Source organism: Cupressus sempervirens, chromosome 6, assembly GCF_028749045.1.
Source record: "Cupressus sempervirens isolate cs-2001-9-10 chromosome 6, ASM2874904v1, whole genome shotgun sequence".
Classification (NCBI taxonomy): Eukaryota; Viridiplantae; Streptophyta; class Pinopsida; order Cupressales; family Cupressaceae; genus Cupressus; species Cupressus sempervirens.
Window position 1 is genome coordinate 514,569,324 of NC_143123.1, and position 14,144 is coordinate 514,583,467.

Here is a 14,144-nt window from a genome sequence, read left to right on the forward strand (position 1 = left end):
TTTAGACAATACATCTTTGAAGGTGGATTTAAGCTTCACCCTTCAAGAAGTGTGCTCAAGAAGTCAACCTTTTCTTCTCAATAAAATCCTAATATATTTATTGACCTTTTGATAGAGACTTTTCATTCCACATATAATGTGTTACTAAATTTATTGTATTAACTCCTAAGTGGGATAGGTCTCCTAACAATGACATTATTATACTAGTGCATGATCTTGTGGGTATCATCCCCATTGGATTTTTCTCCTTAGTAGGGTTTCTATAATGCCCTGCCCAGAGATCCTTAGAACAAGGATAAATAATAGCCAAGATATTTTTTTTTATAAAACAAGTACGGATGCACATGACAGTTGACATACAAGGATCACAAAGATCACAATGGAAGACTAAACAAACATCCAACACCTATGGATCTTTAAATACCAGTACTGACCAGAATGACAAACTACGAGAAACATAAAATGCATTTGAATCTAAAACATCTTGAATTCAAAAGGCCAAATGTTAGGGTTAGATAAATCCATAAGGGGTATCCAAAACACCTCTCAAAACCTTTTAGTTAAGTTAAAAAGTACCTACTATTTTCCCAAATAGGTTTTCTCATAGACCTAGGTGATACTTCCAAACAACCATGGGTGATACTTTACCATGACCTTTCTCCCATGGGCATGCAATACTTTTAGGGTCTAGGTGATACTATAGCTAAGGCCATCTGGCACTCTTCCAATGTTGTATGATAGTTAATTAAGAGATGTGTGGTACTTTGTAATATCACACAACATTTTTCCCTAGGGTGTGCGATACTTTCTAGTATCGTACAATATTTTTTCTTTGGGTGTGTGATACTTTACAAGTATCACCCAGTGCTAGAACTCTATCACCCAGGAAATACAAGAATGCTCCAACAAACATTCAAAGGGATAAGTAGAGAGTTAGAACCTACAAATTGGGGAGTACCAAATCCACAAGTCAACGCTTGGACACTAGAACACAATAGTATCAAGATGAAAAATGCAACTAACCATCTAAACCATAGCAGTATAAGAAAACATACTGAAAGGAACAAAAAATGGTACAAAAACAACAAAAATCTTATGTGGTTCCTCTTAATCATAATAGCATCATGAGGCCTCAAAGTCCCTAGCTATCCTCCATGCATAACATCCCAAATTGCCTACTAAATAGTTAGAGTTGTCTTATGAGGGTGTCAATAAACATAATAACAACATAAGAACATGAACATCTAATCATGCTACAACAATAAATTAGAAGATATTCCAACTAGGTAAATCTAATAATCTAACCATATGCTAACATCATAATAAATTATTGCATCAAATTAAAGTAACATCATCTAAATATGACATCCATACATTCTAATGAAAGCATAAATCATAAGGAAGCATACTCCAAAATCTAGAATATACCGAGTGAAACATCAAGCACCAGTCACAACTAGAAATATAATGTCTTTGTTCACTCCCACTATGATGATGGAGATAATAATCCAACCATAGCCACACATAAAATAAACATCCATAGCTAACACTCATGCTAGAAAGTAAAGAGCACTACAATCAAGATCATGCGACATTGCAAGTTAAAAAGGTTCTGGTCAGACACTCAATGGGTCACTATGTAGGAACTCGCTAGAGGGTAAATTTATTGGCATTTGGTAGCCTAAGCTAGTATTATGTGACATCAAATCCCCAATTGAAGTCACACACTGTGTCCTTAGACTAACACTGGGTGCTCACATATCATTTTATTATCGTAAATTTATTACCCAATTAATTTATTTAGTCATCACTTATTAGAACTTCTTCATGCTAACCCTCTAGGAAATAGTCTCTAGGCTGCAAGAGAGAAGCCCCCTCCATGCTACCCTACCCTACCCTACCCATACTCATCTAATGATGAGTGTTGAAGGAATGCATATTCTCAACCCAACCCCAAATGAACATAACTCTAAAAAAATACAACTGAGAGTTTAGGCCTCACAAGTCACTCAAAAAATGCATGTGCACGTGCTTATGTGTGGCACTCCATCATTAAGAAGATCATAAAACAAGGGTTGGATCAGAAGATAAGGAAAGTAACACTCAAGAAAATACAAGCTTAGAAGGATAGATGTAGAATGAATCCCAATGCAACATAAAGGTGCAACAATGGTCTAATTGACATCCTACAGATAATCCAAGTCCACAAGTAACATCATACCACGAAAACCTAAGAAAACTAAGCAACACACAAATCAAGGTAAAAACCTGGAAAATTAAAAATGACAAAATTAAAACCCATTTGGTCATAGGGTACACAAGCCACAAAAATGTAACAAAATTTAGGTTTGAACACTGTAAACAAAAATGACTAGCATAACGGTCTAAAATCCCAAACCCTCATCCCAAAAATCAGGGAAATGTTTATACCTAACCAACTAGGAAGAACCAATAATCAGAAATGGAGGGAAGCACTAGTCCTCAACCTCCTAACATGTGGCTACTAGAAATGGAAGTAGAAATAGAGTTGAAACAAGAAAATGAGAGAGACCTACCTGGCATCCAAAAGGGCTAAAATGAGAATCATCCAGATAAAATAAATATCCTACAGAAGTTTCCAAAAGTTGCAACAAACCAAGTTCTCCCAAAGCTGGATCCAATGAGACTAATATCAAAAAGATCCTACATTTATAGTTCTCACAATGAACAAAAACACAATCCTCCTAAAGAGGGTTTTAAAAAAAGCTCTCAAATTTCTAATTTCCAAAAGTGAGAAGTTAGGGATAAATTTTCTCTTCGGATACTTATTCACTTTTTGAGTGAATAATCGATTAGGGTAAATAACTAGGTGACCTAGTTAAAACTTGAATCAACCCAATGAAAATAGACTATTCCGAGTAATTAGAATTCATCTATGTAAAACCTAACAAAAATTAAAATCAATTAAAATAAAGCCCAAAAAGCCTTAAACCAAAATCACAGAAAACCTTACAAACTTTCATGATAATACAAACCTCTAAATGCATAGACACATTCATAGGTCTAATCACATAATTCAATGAGTCTAGATTTATTAAATCCCTAAGGTTTAATTTATACAATTAAATAAGATACATTGGCCATATAGGGACAACATTGGTAAAATATGAACAACTGAATCATTAACTCCATTTTCCATTGACAAGGATATAATTCTTGCACACTAAAACACATGATTAAGTATAATTGCATATAATAACATAGCCAAAGCAATAAATGCTTTAAATAACCTAATTTAACCATTTATTTACCAAAATAATCTATTTACAACACTTATGTTTGCATAAAGCATTACAAATCAAGCATGAAGCAAATTACCATAGCATTAAATCCAACATATAATAGAGTTAGAGATATATCCAAATACTAGATAACTAGATATCATCATAAAACATATTGTCATCTCAAAATGCCATCATCATGAAAATATGATCAAGTGAACAAAAATAGTAATCTAGCATCTATGATACTAGAAATAAAAGTATAACATCTGACCCTTGAGTCATCCCAAATGTAAAAATAACATGAGTAACAAGTTTCTCTCATATCAAAATATAACAAGTTACAAACTAAAAACATGAGGGCACAACATCCTCCCCCAATAGGCAGAAGCTTACTCTTAGAAGCCTGCAAAAAGATATGGGTACAAATCTCTTTATCACATAGCATCCTTCCAAGCAGTAGAGGTCTCCTTGTTCAGGTCCCACTAGACGTTTACTTTCTCTATGTCCTAACTTCTCAAAGTTAGTCTCTGATGCTAAAGGATATGAATGGGCTCCAAAGAAATTTGTACAACCTCCACCTACAAAGCATCCCAATCAGGAACATGGGTCACATCAAGAATATACTATCTCAAAATAGAAACATGAAAACATTGAATACACAATAGGGTAGATGCAAACACTAGTTGATAAGAAATAGGACCGATCCTCTCGAGGATCTCAAATAGTCTGAAAAAATGTGGTGCCAACTTAGAGCCTTTCCCATAACTAATGGGGCTCTTCCTCAAACACACTATCAAAAGCAACTTGTCACAATAGAAAAGTGATGATCCAACCTATGGGAATTTGCATGCTTCTTCTACCTATCCTGGGTAGTAACCAAATGCTCTCTAATATGAACAACCTACTACTCCATATCCTGAAGCATCTCTGGACCTACAAGTACTTAGTCCTCCAAATGATCCAAAGGGGTATAACATGGTCTACCATACAAGGCCTGAAAAGGTGACATGCCAAGAGAACTATGATACTTGTTGTTATATGAAAACACAAAAAGTTATAAATAATCCCCTGACTTCACCTGCCTATCCATCACATACATGTGAAGCATGTCTTCCAAAATTTGGTTTGCTCTCTTTGTCTAACCATCAGTCTTTGGGTGATAAGCTGAACTAAAATTGAGTTGCATGCTAGAGAGATCCACAATGCTAAAGTAAACACTAGATCTCTATCCAAAATAATTTGATGAGGGATCCCATGTAGTTGAACAATGTTCTCCAAGAAAATATGCACTATAGAAGAAGTCGTGTAGGATGTTATGATCCTTAGACAACTAGTCTATAGTCACCATGATACAATCATGTTGTCATGATGACATAGGAAACCCATGATGAAATCAATAAATATGGTAGCCCATTTCCACTCTAGAATGGTATGTGACTACAAAAGACCCACCAGATGCTAATGCTTTGAATTTACTCTCTGGCACTTGAGACATTGAGCAACAAAATCAACAACATCATGCCTCATCCCTGTACACTCGAAAGTGTCACTCTCTAAACCCTTCTATCCAAATGATTCCATGAGTTTGAAATGTTCAAATGTTGGCTTAGAGCTCCCTATCCACGAAGTGCAAGAGAGTATATTTCAAGTTCAAGGGCTCTGAGATGAGCCTTAGAAATACTCTTCTTGCTAGTAGACCATGCAATGGGTGGTTCTAAAGACAAGATGCAAGAATGCAAATGTCTCAAGGAGTTCCTCAAGAATGCAATGCAAGTATGGAAACTAAGCTAAGATGATAATACAAAATGCAGCTATGCTAAAACATGTATGAGAGTTACAATCCAACTATTAGACTATATGATTTAAGCTACATGTAAAAATGAAAGGAAAGCTAAGCTAGAATTCCATGGATGAGAGAATGTAGACAAGAAAGAGAAGTTCTCCACAAAGCTCCAAAGAAACCTGTTAGAAAACTTGCAGCATAACAATACTCAAAAGATGGATTGGATCCTTTGAGGGGGAATGCTCTCTCCCTTTTAAATTCATATGGACAGTAGAGATCAAGATGAAGATGGTGGATGATCAACAATGGAATTCAAAAAGAGGAGTGATCCATGTGCACACACAAGTCAACCAATAGAATATAAGTTGACTTGTCACATAAGACAAAAATCTCACAAGCCTTTTCTTTTAATTGTAAAATAGAAAAAGTACTTTATGTGTGCACTTTAAGTGGGTTAGAAGAATGGGGTCTTTTATTTAATTAAAAGGGGACATGTTCTTTTAACCAAAGAATGAACTTAGGATAGCATAGTCAAACTATAGGTTATAATCAAATAAATTGATTATTAGCAATTTGGTCCAGGGATATGATTAAATTAATTTAGCCAAAAATGTTGAGAAGGGGGCTAATAGTCTAGATGACCATTTTTAGATGATTACATTTGCCCCTCTTTGACTAATGTGTGATCGATCTGGGAACACATTACGTCAAAGAAAATAGAAGCCAAGTAGGCAACAATAGAAATAGATATCTAATTCTAAAAAATGAAATGCAGAAAGAGATAGCAAATCCTGAATGTATAGTCTGATAGTAGTAGTACTAAACACTACGATAGAGATGATGTTAGAATTCAAGAAGAATACTAACACCTAGCAAAGCAGATAGATCAAGAGCAAGCAAAAAGATCAAACAAATGCTCCTAAGAAGTAGATAGTTGTAGCAAGTATTGATAGACTATTTTTGCCCCCTCAGGATCAAAATCGAAATGAAGTAAGGGGAATGCAAAAATGAGCTAGATATGAATAAATCGAGATATAGCAATGTCTAGGATGATAGATGAATGATTAGAACCAAAGAGTGACTATTAAAAATAGATAGAATGCCCCAATTTGACCAAAGTTGACCATGAAGGATAAATCATAAAAATTAGGTCAAATCGAGTAGAAAGATGATTTTAGACATGAAATAGTGAATTGAAGTAGCTATGAAGTATGTAAATGATGAAGACATGAAGAAATGAAGATGCCCCGATGATGATTTAGAGATTAGATCTCAAAAGGTCAGCTAACTACTCAGAAGAGAGTATAATTTTAAAAGACAATTTTGACCATCAATATGAACTCGAATTTGGATTTCGATCCCAAAAATGAATCTAGGATGTCAAAATTATTTAAGAGGTCAAAAATTTATATAATGTGATGATAAGATAGAAAAGAGATGAAGCAAAAGATTAAGAAGGTGAAAAGACATGAACAAGAAGAAAGTAAAGAAATATATGAAAGGAGTTAGCCGATATGTCTGCGAAAAGATGAAGAGAGAGTTCTCCCCTTATGCAAGAATGCAAGACTATGCTAGAAAATGAACATAAAATGAAAAGTGGTTTACCAACAAGAAGTGCATAACATTTAGACTCTTAATTTCATTATTGAGCATTTATTAGGGACATCATGAGATCATACAACCGTCACTAGTATAACTATGAGGATATGAATATGATCGATATCAAATAGGGATGTGAAAATCCAATCTAAGCATCAGAGACATGTAAGTCAAGATAACTATGCAATTAGATTCCCTAAGTTTAATTTAGCAAGATTACAGCTGTATCAAGGCATAGCGCTAGGATAAACCCCAAGTGCGGTCTTGAGAAAGAGTCAAGGATGATACTTTTGTAAGTCAAAATGTTGAATAGGTCAAGCATAAATGCTTATAACACTATAGACAAACAAAGTAAACCCACAAGAAAAAATCAAGAAAACATGCCCCATGCCCCCAGTCTTCTAGTCAATGACATCCTTGAAAGACTATTAGGGATGAAACATAAAGAAATCATCATAAACAACACACAAAGTAGATAAAGATCAGCATAGCTTACTCATTTCAGTGTTAAAGTGCGTGTGTGTAAATCACTTGGCCATTTCTTTATGAGTTGATTCTGATAGTGAGAAATATCATGAGATCAGAGACTGTAGGTGAACTATCTAAAAAGTGTTAAAAAACACTTGATGTCAAGGTGGGGGAAGTGTTGAGAAACACTATTTTGTGAGTTGTCAAAAAAACCCTAATGCATAAGAATACCTCAATAGGCTAAGTAGCTATGTCCTTGAGACAAGGACAAGAAACAATTCCAAGCCAGGAAATGTGTAGCGAAGTAGGTGATTAAGACTGATAGACATAGGTGCAAGGGTCTCAAGTAGCACCTATTTCCAGGTTTTCACCACTTGGCATATTTTTTTTTTCAGGACTTTTTTTCAATTTTTTTGTATTTTTTTATTTTTTATTTTTTTGGTGAGACATCAAAGCACCTATTGCTAGGTTTTCACTAAGATGATCATTTTTTTCAGGACATTTTCTGATTTTTAGGATTTTTTCAGTATCATATATGATTTTTTGAATTTTTTAGAATAATTTAGAGATCACTAGTTCTCAAGCAAGATCACATCATTTTCTCCCAATGTCTAGCAAGGTATAGGACATGACGGAGAAACAAGCCAATGGATAAGAAAAGATGCATAAGAAAGGAATGTGAAGCAAGTGAAAGTGATCCTCAAGGACTGACTCCTCAAGAGTACCCAAGCTAGGGAAAGAGGTGAAATAGTCATATGAAGCATATTTTTGATAAGCAATGGAAGTAATGAGAAAGATAGCACGTAGGATAAGCAATGAAGCCAATAAGTGAGATAGCATGAAGTGTGTAGTCCAAAAGAGTATCCATGTCAAGAGACCTATGAGAACCATGTTTCATTTATTATGATCAAGACCAAGGGGTCAACTAGATAGGATAGCGATGGGATAGAGAAATAAAAATAAAGCTCAAGATGGAGGCTATAAGGAAATGAGAAAGCACAAATAGAGAATCTCATGGATAAGATAGCCAATATGCAAAGATAGCTCAACATTTTCAAGATCAAAGAGAGAAGAGGGGATAGATGGATGGTGGAAGAACTACGCATGATGCCTGTTTGCCAGGTTTTCATTATGGTACTTATCCAAGGTGTCACAAGAAGTAGTTTTCACCATAGGATGGATTTATTTATCTTTAATTTTGCTACCAAGGTGCCACAAGAAGTGGTTTTCACCAAGGCACATTTTCATTTTTTTTCATTTTTTTTCATTTTTAATTTTTAATTTTTTAAATAGAAATTTTAGAATTTTTAGAAAGAGCTCAAGCTGTTTGAATGTAGATAGTGCTCCTATAGAAAAGATAAGTCATGATAAACTAAGACCATAGAAAGGTATGCTCAAAGATGTTGATAGGGTGATGAAAGAGAAATGGTAGTAGGAAGAGTATATGGAGGATAAGAGTTCATGTATAGAAAGTAAGTGTAAGCTTTAGAGGATTTCATGAGGGTAGCTGAAATATTGGACAAGATCAACATTGAGACACACCTTGAAGGGTATTGGAACGATGGAGGAATCATGGATGAAGTAGCTTGAGGTTTAGATATATGAGGTGGTAGAAGAGATTTGGAAAAAAGTGGAGTGGAAGGCTTTGGAATATTTTTAGAAATATTTTTGGAAGAAGATGGAATGGAAGCCTTTGGAAGCTTGAATGTCAACTTTGAAGTATTTTCAATATTCAAGTCTTTTAAAAGAGACTCGGGAATCCATATAGCTTTAGATTTTCCTTTGGATACTTTAAAAAAAATTTCTTCAATAATGGGTTTAGGAACCCATATTTTCTTTGATTTAGTTTTTTTAATAGTGGACCTTTGTAGTCTCTTTTGTGCTTTCTCCTTCTTAGCATTCAGATGTCGATTAGATGGGACATAGTGATCTTTCTTTTTCAATGGATTCTTATGTTTATTCTCACTTCCAAAGGACTTGGGATTTGCAGATGAATAAGGATGATATGACTAGTTTAGATGTATAGATGGGTGAAAAGTCACCAAGGATGAGTATCTTTGTTGATCTTGAGGTATTATAGGAGAGCTAGGGAATGAGCTAGGAGTGGAAAATGTAGAAGATGAAGGAACATAATGCCCCAATATGGATGGAAGGTTTGAATGATTTAGCTTAGATGGATAAGGACCAAGGATAGATTTAGAAGATGAAAAGGGATAGTGGGAAGGGATATCAATATCTTTAGATTGAGAAACATAGTCAAAGCCATCAATAGACTCATGAGTAGCTTTGATAGGAACAACATTTTTAATAGGAGCACTTGAAGCTTGAGCACAATTTTGAAGTGGATATGGAGAAGTAGAACATGAGGGGACACTTTGATATTGACAAGTAGCTTTGGATAGCATATGAAGATAACTTTTCTCATAATTTTCAGTAAGCTCAAGGGAGATAATGGAAGTGGTATCTTCATCATACTTAGGAGGTGGACAAGATATAGGATACAGAGGGGAAAAATCTTGAAAGAGATGAAAGGGTGCTTGATCTTGATCTTTCTTGACATTTATAGCTTTTTCTTTTTGAGAGTCCTCTTGACATGGAGCCACTTCTAAGGACAAGGGAGAATCAAGAGTGAATGGAGTAGTGCTTGGATTAGGCATAGTAGTGCATGAAGGTTGAGGATGTTTAGGATTAGTAGCATGGAAAAGGTTTGCAGCCAAGTGAAGATTAGCTTGAGTTTCTTTTAGAGGTAGCCCTTAAGGATACACGTAGTCAATGTGGAAAGCATTAGGTTCTTTATTTTATGGAGGCATGTTGGAAAGCTTTGAAGTGTTGGGAGATGCATGAGTGTTGGAAGAAGTGGAGGTATCAAGGAAACCATCACTAGACATAGGTTCATTAATATGATCTTTCTCAAGAAAAGTATCCTCATCACATGAATCATTAGAGGTATCAATAATTCCATTATCAATAAGATCTTGGATTTTATGTTTTAGCTCAATGCAATCTGAAGTACTATGCTCATTATTTTGATGATAAGCACAATAGATATCCAAGAATGGGTTTCAATATGAGCTAGACTTAGGTAACATGATGATCTTATTGCCAAGAAGTTTTTGCAAAGTGTCATCATAAGAATCTTCCAAGGGAGAAAAAATTCTATTAGAAGTATGTCTAGAGTCCTTTTGTTGTTTCTCAAGTGAATGGTATGCATCCATGTCTTCATCATTATCTTGGTCAAAGATAGGTCCATCATGAAATTTTAGCATAGGCTCAAAGGAGGTATCACTTGCTTGTTTTCTAAAGAGGTCTTTAGATTTAGAAGATAAAGACATTTGATGTCTTGAAGTAGAGCATGTAGACCTAGAAGAAGAGGATGACCTCAATGAAGGTGACTCACATGCATGTAAAGACCTTAAGAAAGATTCATGTAATGATGCAATCTTCTCCTCTAACCTTTTCTCAAGTTTAGACTTCATTTTTGTCATGCACTTAGAGATATGAAGGTAAGAAAGATCATTTGTCTTTTCTAGTTCTTTGTATTGTTCATATAGATCTTGAAACTCTTTAGTGACATGGAGGATATCATGATAATCTAGATTTGGTTGAAGTTTGGTAGCACAAGGTTTAGATCCCATAGTTTTAGATGCAAAGCCAAGCATAAAAGAGCCTAGAAGATAACTTGATGTTGAAACTATAGGAGGTAGAGTGTTCACTTTCCAAGATAGTAGAGAGAGATTAAAGTGACTTGTCAAATAATATGTCCAAGAAACTTATGACATGAATGACTAAAGTCAATAGCTAGGCAAGATGCCCAAATATCCAAATAGATAGAGCAAGTAGGGTGACAAGTGAACAACTTTCCCAACCTAAGAGTGTTGTCAAGAAATCAAAGTAACCATTTCAGCAAAAAGATAACTAGCAAGAAAACATAGACCATGAAGATAGGAAGACCATGAGCACTAAGACCAAAGAGTCACTTTAAGCATGTTCAAGAACTAGAGACATAGAAAATAAAAATCAAATGATGAGACTCCCCTTAGCAAGAAACACAAGAAAATGTTTGCATTTGATTTTTTGACTTGGTTGACAAAGTTTGACAATAGTTGATAGCATAGCAATTTTGATGTTCAAAAGCAATTTCTTTCCAAGCAAGATAGTGACACATGGAGTAGTCTTCAAACAATCAAGCAAGGGACAAAGAAACCTTGCATGATACAAGTGTATCTGAGGTCTCAAAAAAATTCCCTAGAATTATCATCACGTGTATGTTCAAAAGATTTTTACAAGTATACCACATTCAAGAATACATCAAGCAATATCTACTTAAAGGACATGGTTCATTATTCAACAACTTGGCCCACACTTGATGCTCCTTTGCCTCACACCAAGTGGTTACCCACAAGAGATATTGGCTTTGTCATAGAAGTTCCATAAGCACAATTAAGGGAACACATATGGTGAGTGTAAAATCTTGGGGTGATCTGGGTAGTCCACTAGGATTGATCCTTGCACCAAGAAGTTGAGTAGCTAAAAAGGGTAGTTACTAACTTAGGGTGTTTATATAGGGCTTTCATTCATAGTGTTCCTCTTGCTCCCAATTACAAGACACCTCACCTTGTGATGAGTAACCGATCTTGCGACCACAAGAGTACCTTAAGAATTCTCTTCTAGTGATCTCCCTATGGTCGAAATCCTATAAGCGATCACACTAGGTGAAGAAAAATACTATGTCTACCAAGGTTTTGTGTCCTTGATATCCTTGAGTTTATAGTGGGTTGGAAGAGCTAGGTAATCTACTTGTCCCCACTTGGGTCGTTCCTCTCAGGTTGTCCGAGAGCAGACCCTCTAAAGGATTCTAAACTACACAAAGAGTGGATCAACTTTTGGAAGTCAAGATTTTTGATTCATCACAAGGGTGAAGAGCATACTCTCCTATTCCAATCATTTTCTCCCAAACACACCAAGAAGATTTAGTTGCCTCTTACTCTTGAAACCAAATGGTAAGTCAAGATTTTGGATTCACCACAAGGGTGAAGAGCATACTCTCCTATCACCAAAAGATCCCAATCGTAAGTTTTAATGTTCCTAAAAACAAATAAATAGTATATGACGCACATGTAAAAAGTAAAAAATCAGAAAAATTGGGTTTTTATGCATTGGGCAGCCCTGCAAACAATTGTTAGTAGCCCTGGTGCATTTGAAGCTTTGACATGCGTTCTTTTTATGCAATGTTTCAATTTTTTTTCACAAGGATGGCAATCTACAATCACAACTTGTTAGCACCAAAAGTTAGTGTGAAATAACATAAAATATTTCAATAAAAAATGGTTAGTTGCCTCAAATATCTAAGTTATCTTCCAATCAAGTGTATGCAAAGAAAGTGCAAACTAATCACAAATGCTCTTATTTTTACTCTTTGCTTTTGACCTAGTCAATAAGATTAGACTTTTTTGCTATGATTTTAGATCTAAAAATAGAAATTAAAAAAAGAGAACCCTACTAAAAATTTGAGAGCTTTCCAAAAATGCAAGAAATTCAAAAAAATCTCTTCATTTGTGCCCTAGAGACCCATTTTATCAAAACAGGCCAAATTTATCAAAGTGGGTTTTTGATCCCTAATACGACCTCAAAAGTCAAAATAAAAAGAAATTACCCTTCTTAGAATTAAAAAATATTTCTGAAAATGTAAATTTTTTCAAAAAATATGCTGATTTGCGATCAAAAAAGGTCTTTTTATTAAAAATAAAGAAAAAATCATAACTCTTGCAAATCACATCAAAATTATCTAAAAATTATATTATGACATTTTGGACTCATACCCAACTTGTAAAAGAAACTTTAGAACCAAATTCAAAGCAGTTTAAAAGATATGATCAAATCTTTAAACTGACTAAATTTTTGGCCTTCAAACCAATCTACTTATGGGTTGGCCTTAAAACCAAAGTGATAATTCTACAAAAGCACTTGATTAGATCCAATATGCTGTTGTAAAAAAATTAAAAATTAAAAATTAAAAGCAAATGGAGCTAGAAACTTGATTCAAGCCCCACAGTGGGCACCAAAAATGTACACTCAAAAGTGTCACTCTCTAAACCCTTCTATCCAAATGATTTCATGAGTTTGAAATGTTCAGATGCTAGCTTAGAGCTCCCTATCCACGAAGTGCAAGAGAGTATATTTTAAGTTCAAGGGCTCTTAGCTGAGCCTTAGGAAAACTCTTCTTGCTAGTAAACCATGCAATGGGATGTTCTAAAGATAAGATGCAAGAATGCAAATGTCTCAAGGAGTTCCTCAAGAATGCAATGCAAGTATGGAAACTAAGCTAAGATGATAATACAAAATGCAGCTATGCTAAAACATGTATGAGAGTGTTACAATCCAACTATTAGACTATATGATTTAAGCTACATGTAAAAATGAAAGCTAAGCTAAGCTAGAATGCCATGGATGAGAGAATGTAGACAAGAAAGAGAAGTTCTCCACAAAGCTCCAAAGAAACCTGTTAGAAATCCTGCAGCATAATAATACTCAAAAGATGGATCAGATCCTTTGAGAGGGAAAGCTCTCTCCCTTTTAAATTTTTATAGATGGTAGACATCAAGATGAATATGGTGAATGATCAATGGTGGAATTCAAAAAGAGGAGTGATCCATGTGCACACACAAGTCAATCAATAGAATATAAGTTGACTTATCACATAAGACAAAAATCTCACAAGCCTTTTCTTTTAATTGTAAAATAGAAAAAGGACTTTAATTTTTCACTTTAAGTGAGTTAGAAGAATGGGGTTTTTTATTTAATTAAAAGGGGACATGTTCTTTTAATCGAACAATGAACTTAGGATAGCATAGTCAAACTATAGGTTATAATCAAATAAATTGATTATTAGCAATTTGGTCCAGGGATATGATTAAATTAATCTATCCAAAATGTTGAGAAGGGGGCTAATATTCTATATGACCAATTTTAGATGATTACAATCCCTACCATGAATTACAATTGATTAAGATTGGCATACATCTTCTTGATGC